Source organism: Ptychodera flava, chromosome 1 (assembly GCF_041260155.1).
Source record: "Ptychodera flava strain L36383 chromosome 1, AS_Pfla_20210202, whole genome shotgun sequence".
In the NCBI taxonomy this organism is placed as follows: domain Eukaryota; kingdom Metazoa; phylum Hemichordata; class Enteropneusta; family Ptychoderidae; genus Ptychodera; species Ptychodera flava.
The window spans coordinates 61,633,098-61,653,370 of record NC_091928.1 but is presented as its reverse complement, the minus strand read 5'-3'; the positions used below and the strand labels follow the sequence as shown (position 1 = coordinate 61,653,370).

The window sequence follows — 20,273 nt, the reverse complement described above, 5'->3', positions numbered from 1 at the left end:
TCTTGTTTTGACTACGTCTGACCTCTTGCTAGACGAAGTTCAAACTTTCGCACAGTTGAATGCCTTGTGTCTGATATTACCGATTAGCTGACAGTTACACCTGGCAGTGTTGACAACGCCTCAATTTAGACAGTATGTTCAGTTCCGTCTATTGCCAATAGGTTCACGCAAACCACTGTAATACACTTTCATACCAAACACTAAGGTCATACAAAACTCTTCAGTGCAATGGACAAACATCAATTCACATAATAAACTAGAAATGATCAGAACAACATATACATTACTACATGGTGTGTACAACAGACTTACCATTTAAATCTGAACTTTCTATTCTAAGAAGAGCCATATCTGACCAGAATATTTTCTCAGTATGGTAATCAATTGCCAAGGCTCCAGGATTACCAAGTCCAGTGGCTACAATAACTTGTCTGTCACCCCCATCCATTGCAGCTTTCTCAATGCGTGGATTCTCAACAAGATTAGTCCAGTACATGTACCTACATCAAAAATACAAAATAATCAATATATGTAATATCACTAGGCAATGTTTATGATCTCCACTTATCTAGAAATCACGAATAAAGGCAGCAATTGTCTTTTCAATGTTATTTAGAGAATTTTGTTAGAGGGCGCCATAAAAACTGCTGATCACGACGACTGGAAGAAAAATGCTGTCATTCACCACAGTACACTTTTAGACAATATTTGATCAATCAGTAACAGATTTCACTTTTGCCATGTAGTAATTTAGTGATCTTCTACGATATTGTAATTATTTCATCACTTTTCTTTTATTTACTTAAAGAACTATTTGTTATTGTTATCATGAGCCCCCTTTGCTAACTCTGTTTTTTCAGACAAGCTACCATGACGGGGTTTGGGCTAGACTAGCTGTAAGCTATTTCCCGACTCCCCATTTACCCTCTACTTTGTTATTTTCTCCCTCTCGAGTTCATGTGTCATGTAATTGACTTTTTTTTCAAATCAGGTAAATAATTCAATTTTTTTACACAGAGGTCGCGCTAGGAGTTTTGGCTGCGCGTATTTTTGACGCATCCATAGAAAATGTTGCATCAAAACATCAAAATCATGCGTCAACTGGAGTAATTCATTTGGACACTGACCTCACTCTTATTGGTTCACATGTCAGTCACTACACACCTCACTCTCATTGGTTCACATGTCAGTCATCACTGACCTCACTCTCATTGGTTCACATGTCAGTAATCACTGACCTCACTCTCATTGGTTCATATGTCAGTCATCACTGACCTCACTCTCATTGGCTCACGTCAGTCATCACTGACCTCACCTCATTGGTTCATATGTCAGTCATCACTGACCTCACTCTCATTGGTTCAATTGTCAGTCATCACTGACCTCACTCTCATTGGTTCATACGTCAGTCATCACTGACCTCACTCTCATTGGTTCACATGTCAGTCATCATTGACCTCACACCTCATTGGTTCACATGTCAGTCGTCACAGACCTCGCTCTCATTGGTTCACATGTCAGTCATCACTGACCTCACTCTCATTGGTTCACATGTCAGTCATCACTGACCTCACTCTCATTGGTTCATATGTCAGTCATCACTGACCTCACTCTCATTGGTTCATATGTCAGTCATCACTGACCTCACTCTCATTGGTTCACATGTCAGTCATCACTGACCTCACTCTCATTGGTTCACATGTCAGTCATCACTGACCTCACTCTCATTGGTTCACATGTCAGTCATCACTGACCTCACTCTCATTGGTTCATATGTCAGTCATCACTGACCTCACTCTCATTGGTTCAATTGTCAGTCATCACTGACCTCACTCTCATTGGTTCACATGTCAGTCATCACTGACCTACACTCTCATTGGTTCACATGTCAGTCATCACTGACCTCACTCTCATTGGTTCACATGTCAGTCATCACTGACCTCACTCTCATTGGTTCACATGTCAGTCATCACTGACCTCACTCTCATTGGTTCACATGTCAGTCATTACTGACCTCACTCTCATTGGTTCACATGTCAGTCATCACTGACCTCACTCTCATTGGTTCACATGTCAGTCATCACTGACCTCACTCTCATTGGTTCACATGTCAGTCATCACTGACCTCACTCTCATTGGTTCACATGTCAGTCATCACTGACCTCACTCTCATTGGTTCACATGTCATTCATCACTGACCTCACTCTCATTGGTTCACATGTCAGTCATCACTGTCCTCACTCTCATTGGTTCACATGTCAGTCATCACTGTCCTCACTCTCATTGGTTCACATGTCAGTCATCACTGTACCTCACTCTCATTGGTTCACATGTCAGTCATCACTGACCTACTCTCATTGGTTCACATGTCAGTCATCACTGACCTCACTCTCATTGGTTCACATGTCAGTCATCACTGACCTCACTCTCATTGGTTCACATGTCAGTCATCACTGACCTCACTCTCATTGGTTCAATGTCAGTCATCACTGACCTCACTCTCATTGGTTCACATGTCAGTCATCACTGACCTCACTCTCATTGGTTCACATGTCAGTCATCACTGCCTCACTCTCATTGGTTCATATGTCAGTCATCACTGACCTCACTCTCATTGGTTCACATGTCAGTCATCACTGACCTCACTCTCATTGGCTCACATGTCAGTCATCACTGACCTCACTCTCATTGGTTCACATGTCAGTCATCACTGACCTCACTCTCATTGGTTCACTTTTCAAAATCCAAAACACAGGCAAAATCAACATTTGCAGACAATGTGTTGTCTGGAACTGCCAACCTAGTAATGTTAGTCATAGAACAAAAGATATGTACATACACAGTCACTTACCCTTTGGCTGGATGAAGTACAATAGATCTCGGTTTTTCATTATCACCATCAACAACTACACCTATTGATGTCATGTCCAACCTTGTTACATTGATAACATTGTTTTGTGAACATGTCCAGTACAAATGACGACTATATGCATCAATTGCAATGTCATAGGGATGAATCTGGTTACCACTGGGATTAGTCAGAAATGTCTCCGGCTGTTGGCATAAACACCAAAATGAAAAGTTATTCACAATGTAAATACCTTTGGCTAATTTTTGTATCATCAACCTGAACAATGATCAAACTATTCATCATCAAGCAACTAGGTATACATCATTTTAAACATGACAACATGTCAATACATCTAGAATGATATGGCGACTGAGAGTAAATTGCATGTGTACACTATTAGGAATCAGTCAAACCGGCAGAGACATATGCAAATCATCTTGTATTTGATTTGCAACCCAAATCTATAACAACATTACAATAACTAGTAACACTAGAATGATGATTCAAAGTCGTTGACTGTATCTGGAAATATAAAAAGATAACTACAATATTGAACAAGGTAACTGATAGCGGCATGAACCTGAACTATAATAAACAATGCCATAGGCAAGCCAACATGCATTGTGACACATGACTGATCACGTGCTTGTCTTTTTTCGATAGCTGGGCCACGGAGGGCGGGTTGCATTATGTCTCTGTTTGATTGATTCCTATTATACTAACATTTATCAGTTGATACAGGCATAGCCCTATGCAATATGGAGAAAAGTCATACAAATTTTCTTGCATGTGTGCACTTATTTTTGTACTTTGAATAGGGGGGTCGCGCGCTCAACTAAATTTCCTTCACTGGGTGTGCTCATTGAATACGTATGAAAAAGTGCCATCATGAAGAAGGTGAAGTCGTCGTTCAAGAAAAAAAAAAACGTGTAATAAAATAAAACTATTTACAAACTTTGTGTGTGTTCTTTTCTGTTCTTTAATTTTTATTTTGAGCAATGGTTTTCTCCGCTGAAAAGTCAGCGAAATTTGGTTCAGGCTGGCGCGCGCTAAAAAACGGCGCGTTGCCGTAACTTTGAGACAAAACCCGGAGGCCGTCTTTCTAGGTAGAAAAATCCTATATGTGTCATTTTATAGACCAGAATTCGACCTATATGATGGTGGTTACGTATCGAAAATCGGCCAAATGACAGCAAAAATACACCAAAATAAAGATTTAAAACTTAATTTTCCTTTTTTTCTTCCGTATGATTCATATTATACGGAGCCAGTTCATAAATATTTGAAATTTCAGCTTTCTAATGATATGAAAATTGTACGGATTCGAGTGAACATGGTCTCCGGAAATTACAAATACTTTCTGTGACAGAGCGTATATAGCGCAAGCTGTCATCATGGGGGGTCATCTGAACAATGACGCCGACCCGGCGCTCAAGAGTTTACTATGGAGCTTCTAACGGATTCATATGCAAATATTTCAAGTTCTCACAAAGATAAAATTTCGGGAAAGTTTTCAGGTAAGTCAAAATAAGCCTTTTGAAGTTGTTTTTGTGTCGATCTGATTTTTAGTCGAAATTAGAATGTTCATTCTTTTCTGTACTTGTTGCCATGTTACGATCTTTTTCAGTTTGTTGACGTCGCGTTGTCGATCGAATCGAACGATTTTAAATTCTCCCTACTTGTGGTGGTGTGCTGAAGTCCCGGGACTTCGATCAGCGTACAAATGATCGTCATACATGTTTGAAAGTTATAAAATGTTCAATAAATTGTTGTGTCCAATTTCCGTTGTAGCTGTTGTGTGTTCGTCCACTAGACGGCAAAATTTGCGATTCGCGTTTCCCGTGTACCGTCAATTTGATCCCGGAAGTACCGGTACACAGGTTGCGGTCCGAGCGAGCGTTCAGAATAGGGAATGTAAAATCTATGTAACTGCGATTTTCGTCATGATTTCACTTTAAAAGGAGTTCCAATCGGCAAAAATACTATTGAAGAATTTGAAATTCTCGTTTGCTAAACCGCGAAAATGAAATTTACCGTGACTGAATTATGAATGAGAATGTAAACATGAATGATTGATGGCACGGCCTTGTCGCAATACAGTTTAGGGACCGTGGTTTACATTGTGGACGGTAACATCGCAACTGCAGATTTACTTTCTGGAACTAAATTTCCAGTACCGAGCAGTTCAGTTTACACTTCTTACCGTTTATTAAATTCCGTCGATGTCAGATAAACGTACGTAAAGCTACTAAATTTCGGAGCTGGAAGACAGATCAAGTTAGCATGAATCAGCTGAGCGATCTAAAAATAGCTACTGTAGACGTCTGTGCGGAACTTCCGGTTTATACATCCGTGGTGTTGCAATGCGAACGCTCGGTGTTTTTTCATTTCTAAATGATAAAATTCAACACTATGAAGCAGTAACGAAATGATCGAGCAGTATTTAATATTTTGCTGACGTAAAATCGAATTCATGACGATCTTGTATCGCTTATAACATGAAGACAGACCATTGGTCATGCTTGCATTGTGCTTATGCCCTCTGTGGGTCATTGAGTTTTAGTGTTTACTATGTATTGCGTCTATTACTCACTGCTGTACTGATGAATATGAAGTTAGCATTCAGATTTTTTATTTGTAATAGTTATCCTGTTTGTAAATACTACTACTACCACTACTACTAATAATAATAACAATGATGATGATGAATTGTGATGATGATGATGATGATGATGATGATGATGATGACAACAAAAAATATTCATTTCTATAAAAAAAGTCTGGTAATTTCTGATTATTACCAATCTCTGATGGCATGATGCAATCTACAAAATGACTTCATTTGAAATATAGTAATCATTAAGAGTTTTGAAAGATAAAAATATGATCTATTTTTTATTTTTGCTTTAAGGTCATGACAAAGATAAATCAAGAAAAATATATGTAATTGGAGAAGAGTGTGACCGAAAGGGGATAACAAGAGAGATACTGGAAGGAAATGGTGTTTATGCTGTAGAAAATATAACTGAAATGGTTGTAGCTGAGCTAGAAATTTATAGAGCCAAACAAGGGATAGAGTGGAAGAGAATCTGCAATTGGATTGACAATTTGTATGGAGAGAGAAACATCCTTCAACAGTCACTGCGAACTTCTTTCCAAAGTATGACGGCAAAAAGAGACAAAGCAAAAAGAAACCATAATATTGCATGTATAGAGCAGATGAAACAACAAAAATACTGTCTACCAATTAAAAGAGATATGTCATCCACGCAAGAAACATGTACTGTACAATAATTTGTTTATTTTATTACACTGTCATACTTCTTGGACAAGTTTCATGTATTTTCAAAAGAACTTCATGATGGCTGACCCAGTAAAGGAACTTTGAAAATCTTCACAGCTTCTTGTTTATTAGCGCAACACACGTGTAGGTCACACAGAATACTGAAAAGAAATACTGTCAGAGCACCATTAACTAATCTTTTAAGGTTTTGTTTCACTATTTTGATTGAGTGTGTGTCAGTTGTTCGATCTTGTTCTACTTCCAAAGCATGTTGACGCAAACACTAATTATCTTATCAGTCAGACACACTGTTATTGTTGACATTTCAATTGTAGTCTCTACTAGAATTCACTGTAAACAAAAACAACACAGATAACACTCTCACATGATAAATAGATAATGTGAACCTGTGCAACTTACCATGCTTTAGGGAGTAGTTAAAGAATCTACAATAGGTAAAACGGGGAATTCTAAGGCGCGCATGCTTACAGTAACCATTGTACAAACAAACCTATGTGGCCTAAAGTGACCATAGAAATATGTGTATTCCTGTGTACATGCTCACTCACAATGTTTTTTGTTTGTACTCTATCACATGACTTATTCCACGTTCATTTTCCATGGAACACTACAGTAGTCTGCACACAACATTTTTATTCCAGAGTAGGCCCACTGACACTCACAACAACAGTTAAGAAATCACTGACAAATGGCAAATACTATGGCTTTCTAATAATGTCATTTCTGTTGTCATGGTGATAAGAAACACCTATAATTACATAAAAATATTCTCTCAATGATATTCAAGCAAAATAACTTAATTGAACATTGTTTTTGCTTTTAATATGGATATTTGAAAGTTTTACGTCAAACCAGTATTTGTTGCCATGGAAACCAATTCATAATATAACGTTTCCATAGAAATCATATAATTTGGCATTTTTGACAAATTCTGATACCACCAGTGTAAAGAGCACCCTAAGAAACCTATTTGTGTGGAAAATCTTCTGTTTTGGTTTAAATATGAAGAAACTATAAAGAATTTTAAATTGACCAATGGCAAGTCACCATATCCTAAGTTTTCAGCATTTGACCATGGTGGGGTTTTATCAATTTTTATGAATTTAACAGTTTTTTAACGAGAAAACTGTGTCTCATTGAACAAATTTCATTTTGGAAAGTGATAGTATGGAGAAAATTGAATGTAATTTTTATGTTAAATCAGAAATTTTTAAATTCCTTTCAAAACGAGAGCGGCCTAAATATGTTAATTTATGCAAATTGGCATTTTTACTACACTTTACTCAAAATAATTCACAAATTTTTTCACTTTCAATTGGCGATATCTCGGCCATTTCTGGGTCAATTTTGATCAAACAAAAAGCTTTCTGTTTCTTTTTGTAAGATCTAACAGGAAATACCATTGCAATATGCACATCTAACTTCATGTGACCCCCTACTTGGAATGGACACTGAAGAACTCATGCAGACTACAAAAGCTATATTCAATACAGCAATTTTAATCTCTATATCTCACCTCTATATCCATTGTCTTTTGATCTTTTGACTGTTTTTGTTTTCCATCCACCCAGTATGACTTTTTTGGTTCTGTAGTCATAGTCAATATCTCTGATATTTCTGAGTCCATGGATTGGTAAAATCACATCAGGACAGTCCGTCAAAGCTGACAGTCATACGACTCACAGATTCTTTTGACTGAACAACAAGAAAGATTCTGGAGCTGAGGGAAGAAACAAACAACAGAAATGGTCTGTGACATTAATATTTCTACAAGTTGTTCTACATCAGCAGTAAATTGTACGTAACTAATGACATTCCAGATTTTGTGCAAAATCAGAACGTTTCAAATGTGTATCCAAGGACTGACGTCACTTTATGCAGGATACCTTTAAAAGTGATTTTCCTGATTTTAATCTTCACTTTTGAATCACTATGGCAGTGATCTTTCAGCCATGTGGACTTTCTATGGGGATATTTCAAGTTGAAGTTTTAACTACATTATTCATATAAATTACAATGTCAATTACTGTGTGTGCCAATTCTCCCTTATCTTAACAGTAATCACTTTGGCTGACAATTTTGTAAGACCTAAGTGGACACCAAGTGCATAAAGAGTCGGATTTCTTGTTCACAGAAAAGACTTTACCATGGACTAAGAGTATTCAAAGGCTTGAAAAAAATACCAATGTTTTGATTGTTACCCGTAAACACTATGAAGTACCAAATGACATAAAACCTTAACAATTAACTGTATCTGTTGTTGACAACATACACATGATTGACATATTAATTTTGTGCCTTGAGATACAGCCAACTGTACAAATTCATTAATTATGCAAATTACCATTCATTAAATGATTCATTAATGAAGATCAAATCAGATCTTGATCTTCCCATGATTATGCTACATACCAAATTGCATAACATGCTGACCAATGGTTTAAATTGTGACTGGTACAAAATCTTACCAATGATCGATGGACACACACACACAAAGACATGGTAGCAACATTGGACACCGTTGAGGTCTGCAGCCTACATGTTCAAAAAGGCGTGCACAAAAACATTATAACAACTAAAATCAATCAGTAGACAACAGAGAAATATTTGACATACCAGTGCAAGTTTTACCATCACTGTTCAGAGTGTAGTGTGTTGGACATGAACAGTGAGATCTACTTTCCTCCTCCACTGGTTCTGGATCAGCAAAACACAGGTATTCACAGCCACCATTGGACACTGCACATGGATTCCAACCTGAAAAAATAAAATATATTTCATGTCATAAAACACAGACATACCACTATTTTGACTTTGCTATATTTGACCATTTCAGCAAAAAAAAAAGGGGCAGGATACAGTTTAAGTTTTAAGATTCACTAGGCTTTACAGATATTGACAAAAATGGTAAAATGGATATTTGTTGACATGAAAATAAAAATATCTAGAAAGTAATATGTGTATTACAATAACACTAACCTGATTGTCTTGAAGCATGAAAAACTAAGATATCCATGACATACTGTAGATCACCCTGTATTCTAGTTCTGTTTTCACCGCTGGTTTTATTGGCTCTTTCAATGCTATGTGTATTCCAATCTGCCCAGTATATGTAATCTTGATACTGTGTTAGACCAAACGGATTCGGCAGCTTATCCTCTATCACTGGTCGCCGATTACCACCTGGTTACAGATGTTACAAAAATTAACACAAGCAATAAACTGGAAAGTTGCAAGTATATTTGTTTCAAACACATTTGACAGATGTACATCAATAATTTTTCCGTGGGGACTAACAAGCTCCCCAATCCAGCTAGGTATACTACATGCTGAGGTAGGGGACTTAGTTCCAGTAAGGTATAACAAAGAAAATAAATGGAAGTGGTAGAGTTGTCTATGAAGTCATCACTTGTATATACTGACTTCCCACTTAAAAGCCCAATAGCTGTATCTTACAGCATTAAAGTGATTTTACTTCCAAACTAAAGCAAGTTCGTGGGAATGTACTCATTGAGCGGTGTTTATACAAGTATAATAAACTGTCCACTGGAACTGCATGTGAAACTTTGATCAAGATAAATAATAAACGTTTTCCCCAAATGTAAAATGGTGCCCTCATGCAAATAAAGCAAAAACACTATACATCTTGCATATCTGCATTGGAATCTTCACAGAAACAACAGAGCAGTAATTCAATATAATGCATAGTGCTGAATGTTTTCAACTGGGACATCATATGGTTTGTTTTCTTTGTAATATTACCAGTTTTTAAAAATGGCGGGAAATCAAAATAACGGTTAAAATTTAAATTTACTTGTCTAATTTTTCAGTAGTAAAAGACTATATCCTTTAAATTTGTAGAAAGAAAAGAAAAAAATGAAATGATTCACCTTATAAGCTCTCTTTGGTGTACCAAATGAGAGCTAAAAATAGAAAGCCTTTTCCAGGTCAACAAATTTCAAGAGTTACAGCTACAGGGGCTTTAAGGGAAAGCTGCATGGTGTAGAATCCTTGATTAATTTGTGGGAAAGAGTTATTGTGTCTGGAAGAAGGTTCTTTATCCATACGGAAAGAGCTGTGGTGTCTGGAAGAAGGTGATTAATCTACAGGAAAAGGGCCATGGTGTCTGGAAAAAGGTGATTTTATTATGCTATAAACCCAGGTGGTTCAATACACACAAACTTTCTTATTATTATTGAATCTGCTTACCTAACAAATCAGCTGATTCGATCATATTTGTGTCTAGATCTGCCCAATACATCCTCCTTTCTTTGTAGTCTATGGTAAGGTCCATTGGCACGTTCCGATATCTTTGATCAATGTCTTTCTATTTGAACCATCTAAATTTGCTCTTTCTATCATCGGCCTGTCTTTCCAATCACTCCAGTACATGTACCTGAAAGCAGAAAATCTGTCTGATCAGAACTGTGGGCTTCGTTTGAGAACAGTGACAGGATATATTTGATAAAGAACTGTGATACATTGCAGACTTTACAATGAAGTAAGGGATCATTTTTGGGTTCCCTCTATCACTATTTCATTGTGGGACTTACACAAAGAGCACAGCATTTTGAGATAATTTTACTCAAACTTTATCCTGCCGAACAGTATCACTTTCGCATCTGTTTAAGTCCATAAAAATTGTACGATCAAAACCACGCATTTCAACTTCTTGGCATGGTATTATGTAGACTTGGTTCAAGTCTGTGATTTGTGAATGTTTGAGTGGAGTGAACGCAATGATTTGTATTCTGCTTTCATGTGAAACGCGCGCGTGAGTGGACGCGATGAGTAGGGTGAACGCGATGAGTGGAGTGAACGCTATACAGCGGAGTTTCACCCGGAATCACAGACTTGGCTTTCTTGCACGATCTGCGTTGCTATAAATTATTCATGAGATGACGTTTTCTTTACTCATATATTATTCATAAGATGACATCACTAAATTTTACACATTGGGAGGAGTTACCAATTGACCCAAACGAGACGTGCATAAAACTCACATGGCGTTGTTGACAAAATGTCGAGTGCGATCACTCCCACAAAAGTCAGCACGACCTCTGTTGTATCACCGAAAACGCGTGAAAATATCTGTGTTGTTTGTGGGGCCCATGTTGCAAAATGCGAAAATCGTCGCCGGTTATTCAAGGATGGAAAAAGACACCGTCCTTACAGTTGTAGCCTGTTCTCTTACGTGCCCAAAAGCGATGGAAATCAAAACAATGTGGGGCGACTTCGTATGTCAGTGATTTTCCGCTGCCGGTTGGTGCGCAGACGAACACATCTTTTCCCTCAATGTAACTCTCAACAAGCTTTCTTTGGTAATCTCGCATGATTAGCGATGGTCGACCGATCAGTTGTAAAACGCGGTTGATGTACGAACTTGATGCCATTATTCGCCCAGATATAAAACGTACTCGATGTCTAGCTTTGCACGGAGATGACAACAAACTTTTAATGCATGCAGAGGTTATTAGCGGTTCTTCTTATTGGCCAGAATAACGGCGGGGCTGTCAATCATTTTGTATTTGCTCTACGTCACTGTGTACACAGTCCGTCTCACCGCCTGTACTTTGCAAGAAGTCCAAGTCGGTGAATCCGGCAGAAACTAACTCACTACTGCGCAGACTCAAACGTGACGCATTCAATCGCTGGGAAAACCTGGCGTGAGCTGCCAAATTCCGGATAGGTTTGTACGAAATAGGAGAGACACAAGAGAAACTATTATAAATGATTTTATTTTTTTTTTAATTCACCGACTTGAACCAAGTCTAGGTATTTGTAGTAGTTTACCAGTGAAATCTTTGTACAAGTGTTATTGAAGGTCAACAAATGGGCCATGTTATGTGCTTCACTAGTTTTAGACAACTTAACTTGATGGTGACATTTGAACTTGACAGGACAAAAGTCAATGTCAACAAGACAAAATACCGTCAAGGACAAACTGCTCACATTTGGTTTGAATTGGTTCATTCAAGAAATATTTAAACCAGAAAAACAAGAATGACAAAAGCAAATAAGGTCTCCAACTTAGGTACTGGAGGTCATCTTTAGGAACATGCATATCAACTTCTATAGCATAGGACAAGCAGATCCTAAATACATAAGCAAATGTAAACACAAAAAATTAGCCAGAGAAGGCTTGATAAAAAGAAAAGGTGGGAGTGGGGAAAAAAATGTACAAGGGATCTGGTAAAAAAGTAATGCTACCTCATCAATCTTCTAGACCCTACCCCCTCCTGAATATCAAATGTTCCACCCCTTGGTACTGACCCATGTTATACAATGGCCAGACGGCAGGAAATGTAAAGTATATGTACTATTTACAACCTTGGATTTTTTAATATGCTATGAGTGTTATCATTCTAATGTAAACAGCACTTAAGTTAGTTACAGATAGTGAAATGCCTTCCACTGTGGTGGGTGATTACGACATCTGGAATTATCCTGGATCCAAATTTCTCATCAGTTCTTGTGTGTCTTACATAGAAAAGTTGCAAAAATTGGTCTGCAATGAAAAAATTAACCTAGCTTGTTTTCTGGATCAATTTTACTACAAATTGATACAAATATGACAAAATTATGTTCACAGCCTTCAAAACGTCTCACAACATATCCTGGGTTGGTAGTAGGTCATTTAAGGTCACAACTGAGAAAATTACCTAAAATATACAAATTTGGGGTTTTCCAACACTTTGAGCAGAAATTTATCTAATAACATCCTCGGGACTTTTATACCAAATTACAAAGCTATCAAACAAGTATTTTTGAGAACAAGTTTTCTTGACCAAAAATGACAATATTGTCTTAAAAATACAAATTTGTATATTTCAGGACAATTTCCACATATCTAACTATTGTCATCCTGTGGCATCTGTACCAAATATAAAAGCTGTCTGTCCAGGATTTTAAAGAAAGAATTACTGTTTAAGATTTTTTGACCAAAAATGCAAAAATTGCCCAAAACAGTAATTTTTCCAATTTTGTCATAATTTCAACAAATTAGAAGGGTAACACCCTTGCAAACATCCAACCCAAATTTGAGAGCAATTGGGCTGGCGTTTCAGAGAAGAAATTTTACTGAACATGAGAAAATAATCAAAAAATTCAGCAAAAATACAAAATTCAAGATATCTTCACATATACATACAACTGTATAAGGTCCACCTAAGGTACTTGCACACTAATTTTCAAAGCAATCAAAATAGCAGTTCTTGAGTTATTAATTTTTGACCATTTTCACATTTTTAAAGCTCATTTGCATAATTTGGGCAATGCAAACTTCATCTGAACAAAATCCCATCTATAGCCAGGATGCATCCACACACCAAATACCAAGCTAAAAGTGCAGCGGTTTGCGAGTTTTGATGTTGACGGACATACTATATGTACATACATACAAACATAGATATAGAAGCGCCACGACTTCAGCTTATACGATACCTCACATTGGTACACCAATATGAGCTAAAAACTACGATGACTACACTGGCTACATCTCTAACCTCTTTCTTTACAAAACTGCAGGCAATACAATAACACAATGAGAATTTTAAATTACTTTGGTCCTTGTTAAAATCACAGCAATAGAGTTTGTCTGTACACTGTGTCATTTCTGAAAAATATGCAGAATTTGACACTTTTTTTGTGACACCATACTAGTCTGGTTATTTTCAGTACAAGCATGGAGGTTTTTAAAAGAGAGGGAATCACAACCTTCCTCAGTAATATTAGGAGTTTTTCTTTGTAGTCAAATGATTCAGATCAATTCCTCCTGCCTTTGTGATCAGATCCTTTGGTAGAGAATGTGTTACTGCTGGCAATAGAGGGCGCTTGCCTACGTCAGATTGGTAGACTTTGACCCTGTCAGAAATCCGATGTTTAGTCAAGGTCAAAAGTAATAAGACATGCAAACACCATCCATTAATGAGAATATATTTCCTACACACCTGTACAACTGAATTTACAAGATTATTTCTTCATGAAAATAAGCTTACCCCTCCTTGGGATCCAACACCAGGGCTCTTGGGTTTTCAATGTTTTGCCACAGCAACACTCTCCTTGCTGAGCCATCTAACTTGGCAACTTCAATTCGACGTGTTCCTGAATCTCCCCAATAAATGTTATGAGCAACCCAATCTACTGCCATACCTTCTGGATATTCAAGACCAAATTCTATCACATGCTCCAAAGCACTGCCATTCATAAAGGCACGACTTATTGACTGAAACAAAACAGCAAATCATTGCAGTGGTCAGCTATTGTGTAATTATTAGACACAAATAGTAACTGTCTTGATCAGATGGTTGCTGTAAAATATAAATTACATACCAAGTGTTGTCCTTAGTTTTTAAAGTAGGAGTGTAAATGACAAAAGTATAAGTGGGTATTGCTACAGCGAGCAAGCAACGAGTTAGTGCAGCAAAAGAGGGGAGAGCATGAAAGGGAGTGTTCTCATCTTTCGTATGATGAAAATTGAGATTCACAAGTGACAATGGAGTTCTCTGGTGACAGCTGAGTGTAAATTTTACTGACACTCAGTGGGAATATCTTCTAAGGTAATGAGAATACACAAAGTATCTGAAGACTGAACTGATAAATCAACCTAAAGCCAGTTTCATGTAGCTATGAGTCCATAGCTGTGGTGTTTTACGACTTTTAACCCCTCTATTTTATGAGCACACAAGATATTAAAGAAATAATGGAAATACTTAGAGATACACTTAAATCTTGTTTATTCTGGAAGACACTGTGCTCCAGACTGTACAACATGTCACAAGGTCAACAATTCAGAATAATCTGCAAAATGTAAATGTTGTTAACAAAACCCATGACAATTATGCGTTTCTCAATGTCAAAGTTTACTTCACATGACTATCGACTTTCAATAGCTAATAGCTTAAAAATCAACAATTAAATTTAGATGTTTGTCAAAATCCTCATAAATTTCTCCATCTCCTGTGTTGTTAGCGAAAAAAATATGACTTCTCAAAAAGTAAATCCAGTTCTAAACTGTGCGTGAGCAAATCATTGGTTGTGTACAAATACATATTCAGACATGGCATTTAGTGCAGGTTTGGTGTGTACGAATATATTGTAGGCACAGTGCCATTAAGGGTTTAGTTATTCCACATTTATAATGTGCTTTGAGAATTTAAGAAATAAGCCAGTGATATTTACGACAGAGACTTGTTTTTTGTGTGTCCCTCTATTGTCAAGTCTGAAACTGCATATCCTCCTGCTGATGTGTAACATTGAATAAGCTCTTTCTCTGAATAGTCCATTGTCACTATTCACAGAGACTTAGGGAGTCTATTTGTATTGTTTTAATTATATTGGTAAGATTCAGCTACCCAATTGGATAACAGCTTATTCAACACTGCACATTAGCCCATATCCTGTGCTGTTCACTATCAAATTTAATGCACATTATATGCAAATTGTATGCAAATTGGCTGAACTCTTATTTTCTCTGCTGATGCGCAACATGCTAATAAGGTTATCTCTGAATGGTCCATTGTCACTATTCACAGCGACTTAGGGAGTCTATTTATATTGTTTTAATTATATTGGTAAGATTCAGCTACCAAATTGGATAACAGCTTATTCACAATGCTGCACATTAGCCCTATTTTCTCTATCCATTGAGAACTCTACAGGTTCTGACAACTCATTCACAGTCAAACCTGACTCATCTTAAGGTTCAGACTAACAATAACCCTTTACAAACAACCCTGAACCTTCTTCACTGTTTTGACTTCTTTATCAAATGCTTTATTCTTCTCAGTTAGATAGATAAATTCACATAATGGACTTACCTTGACAGATGTATCTGACCAATAAATTCTGTTATCATTAATATCAAAGTCCAAAGCATGAGCAGCTTTGACACCAGACAGTGGAATTACCACATCATTATTGTTCGTTTCCAGGGAAATCCGCCGTATATCATCACGTCTTGAAAATAAAAGAAATGCCTCTGGAACAATGCATGTTTTCTGATCCTGAATCAGTTCCAAGCCAATAGGACAGGCACAAAGTACTCCATTTGGTCGATACAGGCAGAGATGACTACAGCCTCCATTGTCTTCGACACAAGGATTATAACCTTGGATAAAATAGAATACATGACAGTTATAGACTATACTTTATAAACAAATAAACAAACTATAGGCAACATACATCTTGCAATACTATTATTTTTACAAATTAAGAAGTTGTTACTTGAGTGTCATGTTACAGGCAAGATTTACTGCCATCGCGATAATTGTTGGTACACCCAAGCCCCAATATACTTAGGGAAACCGCTGGGAATATCCCTATATCGCAAATTAATTAGCCAACAGTATTGCTAGTGCATCAGATCATCTTGCAGTTTGTTTATCGAAAACACTGCGGGGTGCGTATGCGGTGTCCCCTAGACAAAACACTATAGCAGAGGCCGTTCATTTAGCGTGAACGATGGTACAATAAAGGATTAACTTTTACAAGTAAAGTTACATTGCTTTTGCCAGTTTTTGTTGAATTGCTGTGGTAAATTCCATTGCCTAGGGAACATGTTGAAGCAACCAAATTCGACAGACTTTCCCTGAAGAAAAAGTGCAGGAGAGAAAACGGTAGGTACTGTCATGAAGGTATAAATGCTATCGTTTGACCTCGTTTCGTTGTACAGGCGTTGTCATCATAAATGCCGTCATTACCACTGTCTCACAAAAACTGTAATTTGCGTCCAGCATTGAGGTGAAATCCGTATTTTTAACTGTTATTTTTATAAAGTGATCGGTTTACGTCGAGGTTTACAATGTGCGTAGTTTTTCTATATGATGTACAACATGAACCTTTTCACGTTTTACACCCATCGCGCGATATGTCATCTTACCTCAAGCATGTACTTCGACAATTTTCCATCAAACGGACGGCTTCCTTGAGTGAAATTCAAAGTCTCTAAATTTATAATCTCGTTTCGGAGAAACCGATTTGCCGACCGCTTTAAAGTAGATGCGTATTCTTACCGGTAGAGTGACAGTGAGAATAGACAGTTGTGTAAATAACCCGTATTTTATCGGCCGTGCACCGATGTAGTTTCTAAAAAGTTACTACTTGTAAAACTTCCAGGCTTCGAGGTTCTGTTATCCGACATGTCGTAGCGAAATTCTGTGAGAACTACAAGTAATACAGACAAAGTTTGGGTTTCTGACGGTTTCCGTGTATGAGCTGATTATCAAGTTGAAATTACTGCGTGAATAGTCGTTGCTGCTGGGAATTTGTCACGTACAAACATTCTTAAACTGTCAGCCATAACCTCTACAGTTTTCATCGACGGCTTTCGTGGTTTTGAAGAAGACCTTTTTTTCTCGGATATATTTCTGACAACCTCGGCTTAGAGGCAAAGTCGCTGTCGTCTCGTACACCCTGTACGAGTCTCGGCCTTGACATGACACAAGCAGACATATTCACTGTTTAGTCACATTTATTTGGGTGCGTCATACGGATAATATCATTATTCATAGGGGTATCAGACTAAAGTGGGCACATAGTAGAGTTTTCTCAAGAAATGTAAAACGGAAAAGGACAGTCATATCATCAATTTCAAAGAATGCTGAAATGCATAGTTTTTAATCGTTAATCGATGGCAAAGTTTGTATTTTGACCTCAACGTATCCAATCGAGAAAGTAAACTTGGCATGACCCAAAGTTTGAAAATGTGTTGTCTTGTCTCCCGCGGCCTGGCATGGCCCGGAGGCAGTGACGTTTCGTACTTCGAATTCTGAGAGCTATCAAATCGTCACGATCAGCGGACACGAAATTACTATTTTCAAATTGCCATCACTGAAAAAATACAGAGAAATGAGAAAACACGGTGAGAAAAAGGCATTTCATCGATGCTGTTGATAACCTTCCTTTCGCTTCTAATCTACCCAGTGCAAAACGGGTACCTTTTCAAACCACTCGTGACTCAGAACCCAACTCATTCCAACTGGCCCGATACAACTGGCCCGAATTCAATTTGTTGGGAAGGCAACAATAGCTTTTCCTGCAAACGTAGACAGACCTGCAGTGTGCACTGAAAGGAATAGTTGGCGACATCTTTTCGAAACTCTGAAAATATAGCTAAAGAAGGAGCCATCTCTCAGTCAGTACGGCTGAGGCAAACCTTAGCGTTCACACCGACTATGGGGACAGAGCATTTTCAAACGAAACGGAAATGTCAAGGAAAGGCGATGACTTATTTTCTAAAGTTGAAGAAAATGCTTAAAATTTGACTGTGTTAGTCAATCAATCGAAATATTTTTGTTCCAATAAAATCAAACAGTCTCGATTCTACCCTCTACTAGACTAAATCGACAACGGAGGGTGCATAGGTACGCGGTAGAACGTGTAAATCTCAAACAACGGGCGAATTGGTTTCGGGCGAGTTGATTCTGGGCTGTTCAAGTTGGAGAAAGTGCGAGTTAATTGTCATTCGTGCAAAACGGTCAAGAAAACTTCAGGAAAATAGGAAATCAATGAAATTTACCGCAGACGTGGTGATACACACAGGCAAAAGCAATTTACTAGTAACTTCATAGAAAGTCAATGCTTTTCTTCAGTAATTTATCGGTCATGCAAAATGAACGGCCTCTACCTTATGAGACACCCAACGGTGTTTTCATAATCAGACTGAAAGATGATCTGCCAAACTTCATGCACATAGCGATAGTGCTGCCAGCTAATCTCTTTGCGATGTAAGTATATTCCCAGCGGTTTCCCTAAGTATATTGGGGCCTGGGTGTACCAGAAATTATCGCGATGGCAATAAAAGTCTGCTTTGTTTTCATCAGATTGTCCTCACATCAAAAGTACACAACATTTGAAGTCATTAAGCATGAACACATAGCAGACAACAGGTAGATAAATGTTGTCAGTACACATCTTTGCAGAGAATTTCAGTACTTCTTCTATTTTTTGGCGTACCGTCCCATGAGCTGATGTATCAGGGAAAGTCACATCTACAAATGCATAAGATATCATGCTCTACAATCACACGGCAATTCCTGATGCTTCTAACTCTCACGAGTTACGCAGTTTTCTCCACAACAAAATCATGTATGAGGGTTCTTAACTTGATTAACTTCAGCTTTTTTCAACTCTTTGATGCTTTGATCCTATCTACATCTGTAAACTCCACTAATGGTAACTGTTCGGTAAATACAACGGGCAAAAGGCTGACTTACCTTGTATTTGTTTAACATTAATTGCTTTAAGTCCCATTAAGTCTGGCAATTGATCAATGATGACTTCTCTATCTTGTCCATTGTATTTATTTACTCTTTCGATAGATCTCCGTTGCCAGTCTGTCCAGTAAATGTAATCACCTGTAATGGTCATTAAAATATTGACACCAGAATTAACATTAAACAGCAATTCATGGCCTAAATCAAACTCAGAGGTCTGTATGTCAAGCATCATTTGAGCGATCTACTAGTCGACATTCATTAACCCTTTCAGTGCCAAAGTCATATTTTTGTTGGCAGTATAAAATATGACCCTAACAATTTTTTTCAAATTTTTACCAAAAGTTTGTTCAAAACTTTTTGAAAGCCTACTTTAATCTTTTGAAGTTTTATTGGAAATGTACAAAACAAAATACAGTTTTAGAATAGTTTTTGAATACTATAAGTTAATTTATAGAACTCTACATTATAAGTAAACAGAAGTATTATCAATTCTGCAGCAAAAGTTGTAGGACTCACTCAATGTGTTACATATCTCTATGTATGACAAAGTGAATCCCTATCCCAAAAGAGGCTCAGATAATCTACAATCCACTGTACCAGCATCTAAGTAGCCTTTACCAATCAAAGGTAGCAAAATCTCAAACAAGGGTTGACCTAGCCTAAAAACCTGGTATCATTACCAGATTTCTCTGATAATAGGCCCACCCACACATTAACCCAAGAGCGATTATTTTGGAGTGAGCACTTATTTTGGATTTTACTTTTGCTTGATCTTTACCAGTGACATCTCAATTTGCCTCACCCGTACAATAAATTATCAATGGGCAGTCATAAAATGACTGTTGTGTGGCAAAAAAATAAAAACATTGCGGTTTCTGACTTCCTGACTGCAGCCATTTAC

General features: G+C 37.5%; 1 pseudogene; it reads right to left on the bottom strand.

The window, feature by feature from the left end:
- Positions 1–286: 286 nt before the first annotated feature.
- The window catches only part of LOC139148300 (low-density lipoprotein receptor-related protein 6-like), a 60,713-nt pseudogene continuing 40,726 nt past the window's right edge, over positions 287–20,273 (bottom strand).